Source organism: Lissotriton helveticus, chromosome 7 (genome assembly GCF_964261635.1).
Source record: "Lissotriton helveticus chromosome 7, aLisHel1.1, whole genome shotgun sequence".
In the NCBI taxonomy this organism is placed as follows: domain Eukaryota; kingdom Metazoa; phylum Chordata; class Amphibia; order Caudata; family Salamandridae; genus Lissotriton; species Lissotriton helveticus.
In genome coordinates this window covers 1,763,350,216-1,763,364,256 of record NC_136068.1, presented here as the reverse complement: position 1 = coordinate 1,763,364,256, position 14,041 = coordinate 1,763,350,216, and the positions used below count along the sequence as shown (strand labels likewise).

At 46.5% G+C, this 14,041-nt stretch overlaps 1 protein-coding gene across 2 annotated transcripts in view; it reads right to left on the bottom strand.

Moving 5' to 3' along the window:
• Positions 1 to 13,743, bottom strand: part of LOC144767690 (chemerin-like receptor 1) — a 73,285-nt gene extending 59,542 nt beyond the window's left edge. Inside the window, exon 1 of one of the 2 annotated variants that reach the window (XM_078651084.1) lies at positions 13,696 to 13,743. The gene's annotated coding sequence lies outside the window, so the exon portion shown is untranslated. The remainder of the gene's footprint in view (positions 1 to 13,695) is intronic. The other variant, XM_078651083.1, reaches the window with a different exon arrangement.
• Positions 13,744 to 14,041: the final 298 nt, after the last annotated feature.

Here is a 14,041-nt window from a genome sequence, read left to right as displayed (position 1 = left end):
TAACATTCCTAATCCTTTTAAAAAATACCATATACCCCCTTATTTATAATAAAAGTAAAATAAATAGCAACAAACACATGGTATTAAGAACCAACCATAGATGCGTTCTAAACAATAAAAGTAAACAAACAAAATATTAATACACTAGTAGCATAGTGATAACATAGAGAATAATAAATTCCAACACAATAGTAAAAATAATATCTCACATTTCTTATTTATCTAATCCTAAAGGGTACCTTTGCTTGCCACCACCTTATTGAGATTCCAAATTCTCCCATCCTTCACCTTGACACCCCACCATTGGGTACCAAGATGACAGACCCAACGTTAACGAGGTTGATAGAGTTGACAAAGAACAAACAGGAAAATATTTGCTTGAATTCTTTCCCAGCAAGGTGTAAGCAGTCTAGTCTATCCTTTGTCCACAGAAAGCTGTTTTCCTTTCACCAGAGGGTGATCGAAATCAAAGTATTGACAATCATGTGATGAGTAGAGTATATGAGGTTTAATTTTTCTACTTCCTATTCCAGCAAGCGATGTAGTCTATTAATTGAGGATGATGTCACATCCAGAAGACAGGCTTCCAGCAGGACAGTATGACCAGACTGCAAAGGAACTGAACAGTTTTAGCTCCCCTCAATTAATTCTGATGTCTGGCTCCATGAAAACACAACACCAAGCCTGCACTATGGGTCTTACTCGGGGTACAACATGCCTGTACATGTACAATGGACCCCACAGCAGCACGCAACACTCCATTGCAGTTTAATATGAATGGGCGGCTGCCTCACCTACGAGTTCTCCTCGCTGTTTGAACTCCTCAATCAGCACATTCAAATATTAAGGGGCATATTTACAAGCCCCCTGCGGCACTTTTACACTGCAGTTGCGTCACTTTTGTGATGCAGCAGCTGTGTAAACAATGCGCCACAATACGACATATTTACAACGTGACGTTTCTAGTGAGATGCGTCACTTTGTAAAGCCCTGCGCTACATTATACCTGCGTCAGGTATAATGTATGCAGGGTGGGCGTTCCGTCAAAAGGAGGCCCCGTAAAAGTGACGCAGTGAAATCGACAAGATTTTACTGAGTCACTTTTATGTCCCCGCTGCGTCAAAACCTTACGCCTGCTTGTAGCAGGTGAAAGGAGTGACGCAGCACAGCAAGTATAGGGCGCCCCCGAGCAATGCTGGAGTTGCGTCGCAATTGCGACACAACTCCAGCACTGCGTCACTTTTACGGCATTCGATGCTTCACACATCTGTCTATTCTTGCATCCATGGTGGTGCAAGGGGATTCTGCCATGACACAAAATAACTGGTGCATCCCTGCAGATATGCAGGGATGCTCCAGTTATTGTAAATCTGCCCCTAAGTGCTTAGGGTTCTTCGGACAGCCAAGTAACTGGTAGCATTTGTTTTGAGCCTGTTACCCTAAATTTGACATTGGTCGATGGAAAGTTTCAAAAACTAGTAGAGTGCAAATCAACTTGAAGACACAGTTGAGTATGAAAAAGTCTAACTAACAACACTGGAACAAGCAGATGTGGTAGGGATAGCTCACCACGGGTTTCCGAATAGGCCAAAAATTTGTGGTGAGGCACTCCATCCCATCCTTGTCGCCACTGTGAACATCCAAGAGAACACAGGAGAATATTCTCAGGTTCTTCAGTTTTTTTATTGAAAGGCACCTCAGCCATACCCCATTAGGTCTCCTGGACGAGCCTCAATGATCAGATTAGAAACTTCTGGTCGGATTATCACTAGCGAGGACTGCCATCTACAATATTCCTTTTCATAGCATTCCAAATCCAAGGAATACCACATACGTCCTCTCAGGACCTACTATACATATCACCTAAGCCACTCAATGGGAGGGAACATGTCTCACTGCCACTGGAGGGACCACAAGAAATTCAAACGCTGCGGATCACCTGATTAGTATGGTCTGGACATCAGGGGAAGATATTCACTGTCCACTCAGCCACTACCTATTTCAATAGTCACCTGTCTCCAGAGGTATTGTAAGCTCATGCAAGACAAAATATACCAAAAAACAAGGATTTGAACTACTCCTGCATCCTTACTCCACCCAACTCTGGGAAGCATCCAGAGTGTACACAGTTGCATTGCTGCTAGCTATTAGGAGATGGAAGACCTTACATGCCTGCAAGAGGAGCCGAGGAATACCTGCCAGCAGAAAGGACACCTGCCGGCTGTGAGAGTCATGACACTGTTGACGGGACATACGTGAATGAAGTACATCCCTCGGCCCCACCCCAGGACCTACTTAATGCTGGCCGCAGCATGGAAGGGCATTGAACGCGGCCAGTGGACACACAGCTGGCACACTGGAAGTGCACCAAAGAAAAGACCATCTACACCCTCCTGCACCCGTTTGTGCCTGGACCGCACCCAGCACCAGGAATCCTGCTCCTTCCCCTCATTCTGCTAACCTGCTATGACCTCCTTGTACTCAACTTCTACCGCTGCTCATCACTTCCGTCTGTACACACCTCACAACACTGAGGGAACGTTCTTTTGCTCTTCTCGCAAGTTTTTATGCATTTAGTAATAACGAACACTCACCGCAACTGCACCATTGTGGACAGCACCCAACACCACACTTTCTCACACAGCCTTGCAACCACCCACACAACCCTCCACACTACCCTGCATGCGCCTCCACACCTATTCACACACTAAACACACCACAGAGAACTGGGACCTGCTGCATGACAAAGCCCCTGATCTACTTTTCTTCATAGAAACCTGGGTGAACCCTGCAACGGCACCTAACTTTTCCACAGCCATACCCCCATCTACAAGATCACCAGGCAAGAAAGACTTAACAAGCCCAGAACAAGAATCACCATCATTCACAAGAACACTATTAGATGCACTGCCACCACTGTCAACATGGAACACCTGTTGTTCAAGCTTCTTATCACACCAAACTCCACCCTCAGCAGCACTCTCATCTACAGACCACTTGGACCATGCACCATCTTCACCGCCACCATCAGAGACTTTGTCACACCACTGGACCATGGCACGAGCAGTTACATCCTACTTCGATGCCTGAACTTCCAGTGGTAGTACCATGCAAACCCCAACTCAAACGCACTCATAGAAGACCTTGAAAGCCTGAGCATAACCCAGCAAATAAAGGGGCCTACCCACATTGACGGATACCCCCTGGACCATATCTCCACCATCATGAACAAAATCAGAGTTCACAAACCCACACCAGTCTTCCAGACAAACCACACCCAGGTCAAGTTCAGCATCCCCTTCCTGGTCCAACACACGTGCACAGTCATACCACCCTGCCAAAACTGTAAAGGCATCCCTGACAAGTATTGGAACACCACTCTCAACATCAACCAACCCAAACACAGCAACAGCCACTCCAAAGCCATCAAGAATTTCAACAATTGGATGACCTCCTGTGGTGACTCCTTGGCTCCCTTCAAACACAGAAACAGTACAAGTTCTAGTCACTAGGCCAGGTGCATTGTGGAACTCAAACTGAAGAAATGCCACTGCAAACAAATGGAGCGCAAAGGGAGAATGAGCCAGGACAATAAAGAGAGGGGCACCTACAAATCGACCCTGAGATGCTACAACCAAATGATCCAGACCACCAAACACACTGCTCTGGCTGACCACATGAAAGCCAGGACCAACAGAAGCAAATAAATGCTCATCACTGTGAAGAAATTTGCCTCACTAGTGGCTGCCTCCAACTCGATCACCCCCTTGCAGGACCTCTAAAACAATTTCTCAATTCTTCAGTAACAAAGTCATTGCCATTCACAGCACCTTCAACTCACAACTGGACCACACACACCTCTCTAAATGCCTCCCGATCTTAACCAAAGAACCAATGGTAACTCATCACCACCCCAGAATAAACCATAGCCACCATGAAGCCCATCCACTCAAGGGCCCCATTGGACCTCTGCCCCTACCATTCATACTGCAGAGGACTACAACCCATCAGTGCTTTGCTCACACCCATTCAGAATGTATCCACCACTTACATCACCTTCAAAGACACTTGGAAACACACAACTGCCCTCCCATTGCTGCAGAAACCCTCAGCTGACCATTCAACACTCACCAACAATAGACTCTCCTCCCTACTATTATTCCTGTGTAAGATCTTAGGGTAAATCCTCCACAGACACCTCATCAACTATCTAAATGACCACAAACTCCTCAACACCACTCCATCTGGTTTCAGAACCAACCACAGCATGGTAACTGCCTCATCACCACCATGGATAACATCTAAATAACACTGGACAGAGGAAACACACCAGCCATTATCCTTTCGACCTGTCCCAAGCATTTGACATGGTCTACCCTCCCACCTTCATGCAACACCTACATAACATCGAAATCCAAGGAAATGCACACCAATGGATCTGCTCCCTCCTGAATGGAAGGATCTAATCAGTCAGCCTTAACCTGTACACCTTAGTCACCTGCGACCTCATCTGCAAAGCTTCACAAGGGCTCTTCATGAGCTGGACCCTTTTCAATGCATGAATGATCACTCAAGAAAGCATCATCTGCTCGCATGAAATCAATGTACTCTCCTATACCAACTATGTGCAACTCATTCTCTCCCTTATAGAAAAGATGCCCAGTACCCGGGTCAAGTTAAATGTCTACATGACTGATATGACCCACTGGATGAAGACTAACTGTCTGAAGCTGAAGATCTACAAGGCTTTTATCTTTGGGAAAACACTTCACATTGGGACTCATTGTGATGACCAACAGCGCTAGGACTGACACCCAGCCCCACCGTTCACGCCAAGAACATTGGGACTGTCAACAGCATACTCAAAATGACCACCCAAGTCAATGTCATCCCTGCCTCATGCTTCCATATCCTGAAGATGCTGAGGATGATTTTCAAATGGCTCCCAATCAGCAAATGGAAAACCATTACTCATGCCCTGATCAAAAGCAAGCCTGACTATGGAAACACCTCTATGCTGGGATCCACAAAACACTCCCCAGAAGGCTACAGACCATTCAGAACTCTATGGCCAAAATAACTCTTAACCTCCCATGCCGCACTCACATCTCAGCACACCTGAAGGCGATTCACTGGTGCACCATATGCAAATTAGCACAATTCAAACTCCTCACCCCCACTTTCAAGGCACTACATAACACTGGCCTAGCATACCAAACAATTGCATCTGCTTTCACAAACTTTCCAGACATCTCCACTCATTTGAACTCCTACATGTACACATCCCATGCATATGAAAAACAAGATCCAACGGTTGAGCCTTCTGCTACAGCACTACTAAAGCATGGAACAACCTCGCACTACACATGAGAGGCTCCTCACTTATTGATTTCCACAAGAAGCGGAAGATCTGGCTTTCTGAGTTACTCCACTAGGCTCACACCAGCTAGTCCCCGGATACGCTCCTGGGTGATAGCATGCTCTACAAATCTGCATATCATACTCTTTACAAGTATAAGCAGCAATAGTTTAGTGCCAGGGAGCCAGCAGCTTCTACAGTCAACTTCTCATGACATCTGCTGGTGCACTATCTTTAGAGATCCAAAGATGAGGTGAATGACAACGGAATCTCACGAATATTGGTGAGGCTTGGTTATTAAAGTTCATCTGTAGATCTCTATCAAACCACTGCCTGTAAAGAGGGAGAGCTGAAGTACATGTAGGAAGAAGCATAGGTAAATAAATGGCCAATGGGATTCAAAGGTCTGTAGATGCTGAGATGAAGTTTGGAATCTTCAGGTCCTCCTAACTGTCCCCACATTCTAGTTAGAAAGCCAAGCAGTAAGAGCAGAGCCCACCCCAATAGCATCCCTAAGCAGCAGAGCAGTGTCCTCCAAAAGCTGGCCCTTCATCTCTCCGTGGACCCAAGCCCAATCCTTCTGACCTTTACCAAGACATGTGACCGATGCTTTATCAGGAGAGGTGGAAAAGACAGCAGGTCCATGGATTGCAATTATTACCCCCTTTTGTCTGGGTAGCACTCGCTAGGACTGCCTCTATACTCACACACCCAGGGGTGGCATGCGGCCGCATGCACTCCTCGACTCACCTTCTCTGGCCTGAGATGTGGTTAGTACACCCTTGTTCTAGCGGCTCATTGCCAAGGACGTCTGTGGCAAGCCTTTAAATAAAGAATGCAGTTATGGACAATGCGTCTGCCCCCCAGGACCATGAGACCCTCCCTAAAATCCCCTGATTGATTGATTGATCAGGACCTCTTCCTTTACAAACCACGGTCCAGTGCTGTAGTGATGTGAATGATGGGATATTTCCTCTATCATCGCTCTAAAAGCAGTGGTCCCGGCCCATTAATTTTGCAGCCATGAATCTATTATCCTCCACGCCATCTGACCTCACACCTCCCATCATACACGTTGTGACAGTGAGTTGGCCAGCTCTGGATCGGCTCCTCCCCTTCACAACTGCCAGCATTGACAGTGTAACAGTAGATTGCTGCTTCACTGCACCGTCCACACATAGCTCCTTGAGGATTTGAGTCAAGCACAGTGGATACTATTACTTCCAGTGAATTATATTGAAAATCTTAGAAGGCGCGGCCATGAATGCATGTGTATATATGAGTGTTAGAACTCAGATGCCTAGAATCTAAGATGATTATCAAATATCACACTCTACACCCCGGGGGACATAACAGTGATGAAGCACTTTCGGTGCACCTGGGATGCGTCTGCTCTACTGTCCACATTTAATACTGTTTTATATATTGAAATATACTGTGCCCCTGCAAGTAATTTTTTTAACATGTTTTATTTCACAGATCATGTTGTATATGACTTATTAGCCAATGTAACTGTCAGCAACACTTTTTTTCATAATTGTTTCACCTTGTGTTTTATGTTCTCCCACAGGACTCTTTTGTGTTAAACTATGCAAGTGGAAGGCTTAACGAGTATTGAAAGCTGAATTTGGTGAAAGATGATGGATGCTTTGCTAAAAGTTGTACTTGGACTGCATGGCTTCAACTGTGTTAAGATGTGATGTCACTGAGCATGTCATGAGTGTTGTAATATGTGATGTCATCAGCAGTGCAGTGCGGGGTTCGAGTTATAGTTAGCTGTACTAACTATAACTGACACATTTCTCTTGATACATATGAGTAAAATGTCAAACTAACTTTAACGTCGCTGAAACCTATGGTCTTTTCAGTGAATATATATATATATATATATATATTTTTTACATTTTATATATTTTCTGTATCACATTTCAAATACTTACAGATTCAGATACAAGGTAATCTAGTCTAGAAGTTTATCATGGGCACCTGTGTAAACCAAAGTGACACTATGCAAAGTAAAGCAGGACTAATGCCCCGGTTACTTACCGGTAATCTTCATTACTCCAATTCCATGTCTTCCTCGCCACAGTAATTACCCATGAGCCTCCGGCTCCACAGAGAACTCCAAGTCTAAAAAAAAAGCGCTCTAGTCTCCCTCTCCCTTCACCAAGGTGGCCCCCAGTGGCTTCAGCCAATCCCATAAAGGGACACAGAACACACAGCACGACCTGAGAAACCAAGCCGCAGACATGAAGCCACCACCAGGGCCGGGAGGGAAGGGAAACCATACTGTGGCGAGGAAGACATGGACTCGGAGTAATGAAGATTACCGGTAAGTAACCGGGGCATTACCTCCTCGTCCTGTCTTCCTCGCCACAGTAATTACCCATGAGCCGATACCAAAGCAATCAGCTTCATGCAAGGAAAACACTCCACAGAAATCGTGCAGAGAAACATAATGAAATCACAAGAGGCACAAAAATTCCACAGAAACATACACCTCAAGGAATCCCAGCCGACAGTACAGAAGAGGCAAAGGAAATAGAGCGCCCATCCCCAACCCAAAGGCGATAACGGGACACAAAAGAATGCGGGGACGACCAAGTGGCAGCCCGGCAAACATCCACCATGGACACCCCCATAAAAGCGGCCCACGATACAGAAACAGAACTGGTGGACCGACCTTGAACAGGAAGAGGGGGAAGTCCAGAAACAGAACCATAAGCCAACAGCATGGCCTCACAATCCAACGACTGACAGTGGACAGGGAGGGCATCAGGCCCTGACGAGACAAACCGAATAGACAAATAAATCGTCAACCTCACAAAAGGATGAAGCGCGTGACAAATAAACCAACAAACCACGACGCACATCCAACAGGTGGAGAAGGCAATCCTCAGCCGAGGAAAGACCAGGACAAAGAATCGGAAGAACTACTTCAGCAGAACGGTGAAAATAAGAATCCACCCTAGGAATAAACGTAGGATTAGGGCGCCATACCACACGATCAGACAAAATGACCAAAAAATGGAGCAGACCGCAGGAAGGCACCCAGCTCACCAACACGCCCGGCAGATGCAATAGCCACAAGAAACACCACTGTGAGCGTCAAGAACCTCTGGCCCACCGACTCCAAAGGCTCGAAAGGAGCCGACTGCAAGGAACGCAATACCAGAGGAAGGTCCCAAGGAGGAGAACAGAAGAGAGGACGGGGACGTTGCAAATAAAGTGACTTAAAAAGCTGAGCCACCAATGGAGAAATATGAACCAAAGGCAGGACATGAAATGCCCGAATGGCGGCCCATCGAGCCCTGAGAGTGGAAATGGCCAAGCCCAAAAGGAAACCATCATGTAAAAATCCAGAATTCGAGCAGGGTCCAAAGAAGCCAACGACAGCCTGTGACACACACATCAAGAGGCAAAGTGATCCCAATGCTTAGCGTAGGACATAAGAGTAGAAGGACTCCGAGAGTGCTGAATGACGCCAGCAACCGCAAAGAACAACCTCCACGCATCAGCGATCCCCTCTCAAGAGCCAGGTCCGCAGACCCAGGGACCGGAACACAGGCAGAGGTAGAAGAGGACCCAACAGAGGAAAAGGCAGGAACGGTAACGTCCAGCCCGGAGATACAGCCAATTCCAGCAATAGGGGAAACCAAGGACGACGGCACCACCCCGGTCGCAGCGACAGAACACTTCGCCGCAGAAGCCGCCACCACCAAGTAATCAAAGAGACCTCAGAAATTAGGTGAACCCGCAGCTCCAACATAGCCAGAGTAGAAGAGACATCGTCCCCCTGGCCCAACAATTCAGCCAAAGACTGAAAACCCTCAATCAAGGAAAGGAGCGCGCAAGAGGAATAGGCCGCAGCCCGGATTAAAATCCAGCAGCGGAAAAAGTGCGACAATCGCCCCATCCACCATACGAACCACAGGATCCACAGGAGAGGAAACAACAGCCCCCTGAGAGGACATACAGGCCAACAATGGATGTACGACTTTACAACGCATGCTTTTACATCGCATGCTTTTACAACACGAGTTTTACAACGCATACCATTACAACGCATAGCGCTTTGGGGTGCTGGATAGTGAATAGTTTAATTTACTATTCCAACTCCAGTCCCCGTGGACACTAGGGAAGGTGTTGGACAGTAAATTAAACGTATTCCCTATCCTAGAGCGCCTCCCAGCGCAATGCGTTGTAATGGTTTGCGTTGTAAAAGCTGCGATGTAAAAGCATTGTGTGGTAAAAGTTGCGTTGTAAGTGATGTTTCCCGCCAACAATGAAACAACCCCAACCGAGGATGTGAAAATTTCAGCAAAGTCCAACAGAGGATAGCGTCTATTAAAAAAAACGCGAAAAAGAGCCCATGCCCAAAAACCTTCAATACAGAAGAATGCTGAGGCAAAGAATCAGGCTCAGGACGCTGATACCGTGAAAAGGCATCCCCCAGAGGCACGACCGACCCAGGAAAAACCCAGTACAAGTCACGAAAGTGACACAGCACCTCCATGAGGACGGCACCCTGCACCAAGCGACCCTGGACATCATTGCCAGAGTCAACCTAAGGAGCGTCACCAATCCTCGCCCATTAGAGAGGAGGTACTGGCAATCAATCCCGCAAAGCAGGAACCACAGCAGAATTGCCCATATGCTGCAACCATCCCATAGAAGGAATTTGCACTCCTGAACCAGAAGCCTCAACCAAGGAACCAGGAGTAGGACATTCAGGCGAACCACGCTCCATTACAGCCACCCCCGAGTGAAGTAGCCGAAAGAAAACAGGCAAGGAACGGGACAAAAAGCCCGGTATAAAAAGGTCCTGAGGTTGCCAGGCAACCATACACACTAGCCCTCGCCCAACCCCCAACAACATAAAGGCAGCAAGAAGATCCACGCGCAAGCGCAAATACAGCCCCATAACGTCACCGGCAGCAGGAGCAACGGAGACCCGAAGTGCTCCCACCGCACCATGAGAAGACGCTCAGAACAGGCAGCAGGCAAGAAGCAAGCACACCCCGCCCTGGGAACATGTACAAAATGCTACCGGGAGCCCCCAGACCAAGTGCACCCGGCCCCGTAATTGAGATATCCGGAGCCTCCGGCGCCCAAAGCAAGCGCACCCGGCCGCGCTACGTCCGCTCAGCAGGACGCGCGGCCGGAAGGAATCCAGACGACCTGCAGAACGAGTCCCAATGACTCATAGCCCATATAAAATGCCACGAAAGTCCGCTAAGCAGGACAAGAGGCGTGGAGGCAGAAGAAGGGGGGAAAAAAACAACCTTAACACAAACACAGTATACACAAAACTACTTCCCCCAAACTAGATACCCTAGGACATAAGGGGACAGCCCAAGCAGGACCCCAGCCCCACTCACCTGACCAGCAGGGAACACAGCACTTGGAGAAGTGCAGAAAAAAAGAACAGGTCGTGCTGTGTGTTCTGTGTCCCTTTATGGGATTGGCTGAAGCCACTGGGGGTCATCTTGGTGGAGGGAGAGGGAGACTAGAGCGCTTTTTTTTTTAGACTTGGAGTTCTGTGTGGAGCCAGAGGCTCATGGGTAATTACTGTGGCAAGGAAGACAGGACGAGGAGGTAATGGGAACGTGGCCCAAAATGCTCAAAAGTATTTTTGTGTCAAAGCACGTTGCGAGCGCACTGATAAGGAGTATTTTGCGCCATGTAGCAGACAACTTGTTGCTAATGTGCTAAGTGTGCATTACGGGGCAGGTGCCCTGCGCACATCCGTAACTTTGAGCACTAACCCATACCTACTAAAGTCACACACAGTAGTGCCACCTAGCGCTACAAGAAAACATAAAGCCAAATGAAAACAGCTGCAAACACTGGCCATGAGCTGAGTCAGATGACATTTTTCTATGTATAATATAGGTAACATTTACAAACGTTACACGTCTTCCGCGGGCCACCTGTAGGCTGTCATATAAGTAACGTCATGTGCACAAAACACGCAGGCTCGATTAGGGGCTCATGCACGGCTTCAAAGTGCTCACTTTGGCTTTGGAGTGGGTGAGCTTCACCCTTTTTGCACTTGCCTTGCCAATTACATCAACAGTTTACTATATTTTGTAATTTCCGATGCCTATGTGTTTCCAATGTATGCAACCCAACAGGATAGGTTTCAATGCTGCTCTGCACCGTGAGAATATAAATTCATCTTCCCCTACCTGATTTCCCAGGATAATTAAATTACCATCGCAAGTATTACAACCTGGAGTCTGTGTTTCAAAGCTCGGGCATTAGGACACCACACATTATTTTCACCTATGCTGGATTCCCCAATACACCTTGAAACACAACGGCTGTAGAAGGAAGGTTGCCAACCACACATCACCTAAGATCTGGGTTTTAAGTGGGATGAAAAAACTGAAGGGTCGCGGCCAATTTAAATAAGGGCGTGGCTTAAAATACCTAATCTAAAAATCTGTGTTTAGCATAATGTGCCGCCCGACTTGTATGTTGCTGTTTCTGTCATTGCATCCAAATATATGATACAACAAGTAACAATATACCTACAACAAGTGACGCCTAATGGCTTAGTCATTTGTTGTTAGTTGTATAAGAAAAATAAGAAGCAACTATGGCTTGTATATAATATTAAAAAAGCAGCTTCCACTTAAAGCTATGGGGACACCACGACAGTGTTACTGCTCCTGAGTTTTAAAAAGAGAAAGGCAATCCAGAGTGAAAATGGCTCTCATTAAAGGATTTCCCTTCCCCTATGATGCTCACCTGGCATGACGCCATGCCATAACCACCAGTGAGAAGAGAGCAGTGTGAACATGCGCACATCAATGTGCTTGCTTTACCTGCATTCTGAAAAAAAAACGGACTACCTGTGCCAGGGCACAAAACATAGCCCTATAGAGACCCGTTTCGAGGCCCCCTTTAAAAACTGCAGGTGCTCAGCACGGGTGAGAGCCGGCCCACTTAAAGACCTGCCTAAGATTGATGTGTAATCGTTCTCAGAGATATTCAGCCTCTACTCTCCTGGGTGATGTGCCTTCTCGTAAAGCGGAATTCAATCAGCTACTCATTCCATGGTTGATTTTCTGAGATCAGGTGGAATGCGCTTGCATTCACTTTCTTACAGATTTTTAAAATTTTCTAATTATGGCAGCATATTCCAGCTTTGAAAACTGGGTGTCACTTACAGTCAGGAGGCAGTCTGCCAGGGAGCAGGTCAGTGGAGCCTTAGGCCCCTGTCCTGTGGTGGAGCAGAGGGCCAGCTTCAGGGGAGTACGACCAGTGCGGCGCCACCCGGCGCTGACCTCGGAGGAGGGGAGGGCTGTGTTTAGCAATAACTTCCAATTTAAAAACACCTTCAGCAGAGTTCCTTGTGCATTCAGTTTTCATGCAGCAATAAAAATGTCAAGATAACTGTTGTGATTAATGTTCCAGCTAGATAGAGAGATCAGAGTTGTGCCTAGGGGCAACTGTGACTTGCCATAAAGTAGCGCAGAGGGTTAATATGCTGCAAAGAACGTGTAACATGCAGATCACAGATCTGTATTTTAAGTGGAGAGCTGAGTAGATTACTGCTTTTGTCACAGAGAACCTTTTTTATCACGGTTCATAAGATACAACCCTGATATAGAACAGCGACTTTTACAAACTGTCACCAAAGAGCTGCATGCAAGCTGCGTAAAATAAGTTAGGATGTTCTTTTTGTTCCCTCTAGTCTCCCGTTATCTATTCCAAATGTTGCATATATGTTATATATACTCTAGATCAATCTGCTCTGTTCTCTACAGATACAGGGCCTGCTGTTTCAAGGGTGGTTCTTTTATTTATAGCTTACTTCTCGGCCCTGGTTTATAATTTGTGCTGTATCAGAAAACTCTCTGTACCTTGGAGTGCTAAACTAGGATAACAATCCGTCATCAAAAGGCCCTCAATTGAAAGCTAAATATGGTGGAGAACATTCTACTTGCAGGTTATATTCGAGATTTAGGACTTCCTCCACACATCAGGGTTAGCCACCGAACTTTAAACGTGGCCCTTCAAGTAGTTGAGTCATTACTGGATCTAGTTGACACCCTTTGAATGTTGTGTTGTACTTTTTAGTGCTCATTTTCACTTCAGGGCTGGATAGTTGTATTCCATTTTCCCGGACTTGTTTGTTCTAATAACAAACACGTAATACATTAAGGTGAGACATTCTGTGCCTTTCTAGCCCTACCACCATTCTGAAAGTTTCTGGGCACCTTTAATCTGACCAGGTTAATATATTAAACTATATGTCACAGGTTTTAGGAATAGATTACACTCTTTCAAGCCCCCCAAATATGTTGCTAATAAATTAAACTCACCTTCCCTTCTTCTCGTCTTGGTGCAGAATGAGTTTCCTGCTGCAACTGATGTTATCTAACTGACTTTCGCACAAGCCCATTGTATGGTGGTTGAGCCATCTTCCTGTTCATTACTCACTTTTGCATTGCTCAATCCCCTGAGGCCTGTTGCTGACTTTGCTGGAGCCAAAGCACCGGCATCGGTGTCTGATGGCAGTGCAAGACACTGTGTGAAATAAGTACACTCATGTCTCCTCTCACAACCACACCAAAATGCACTAAAAAGAACAGCACTGCTTAGAGGAGGAGATGGGTTTTATCCATCATTCTTTTGCTCACCACACCACCCCAATTTTGACCCACGTAT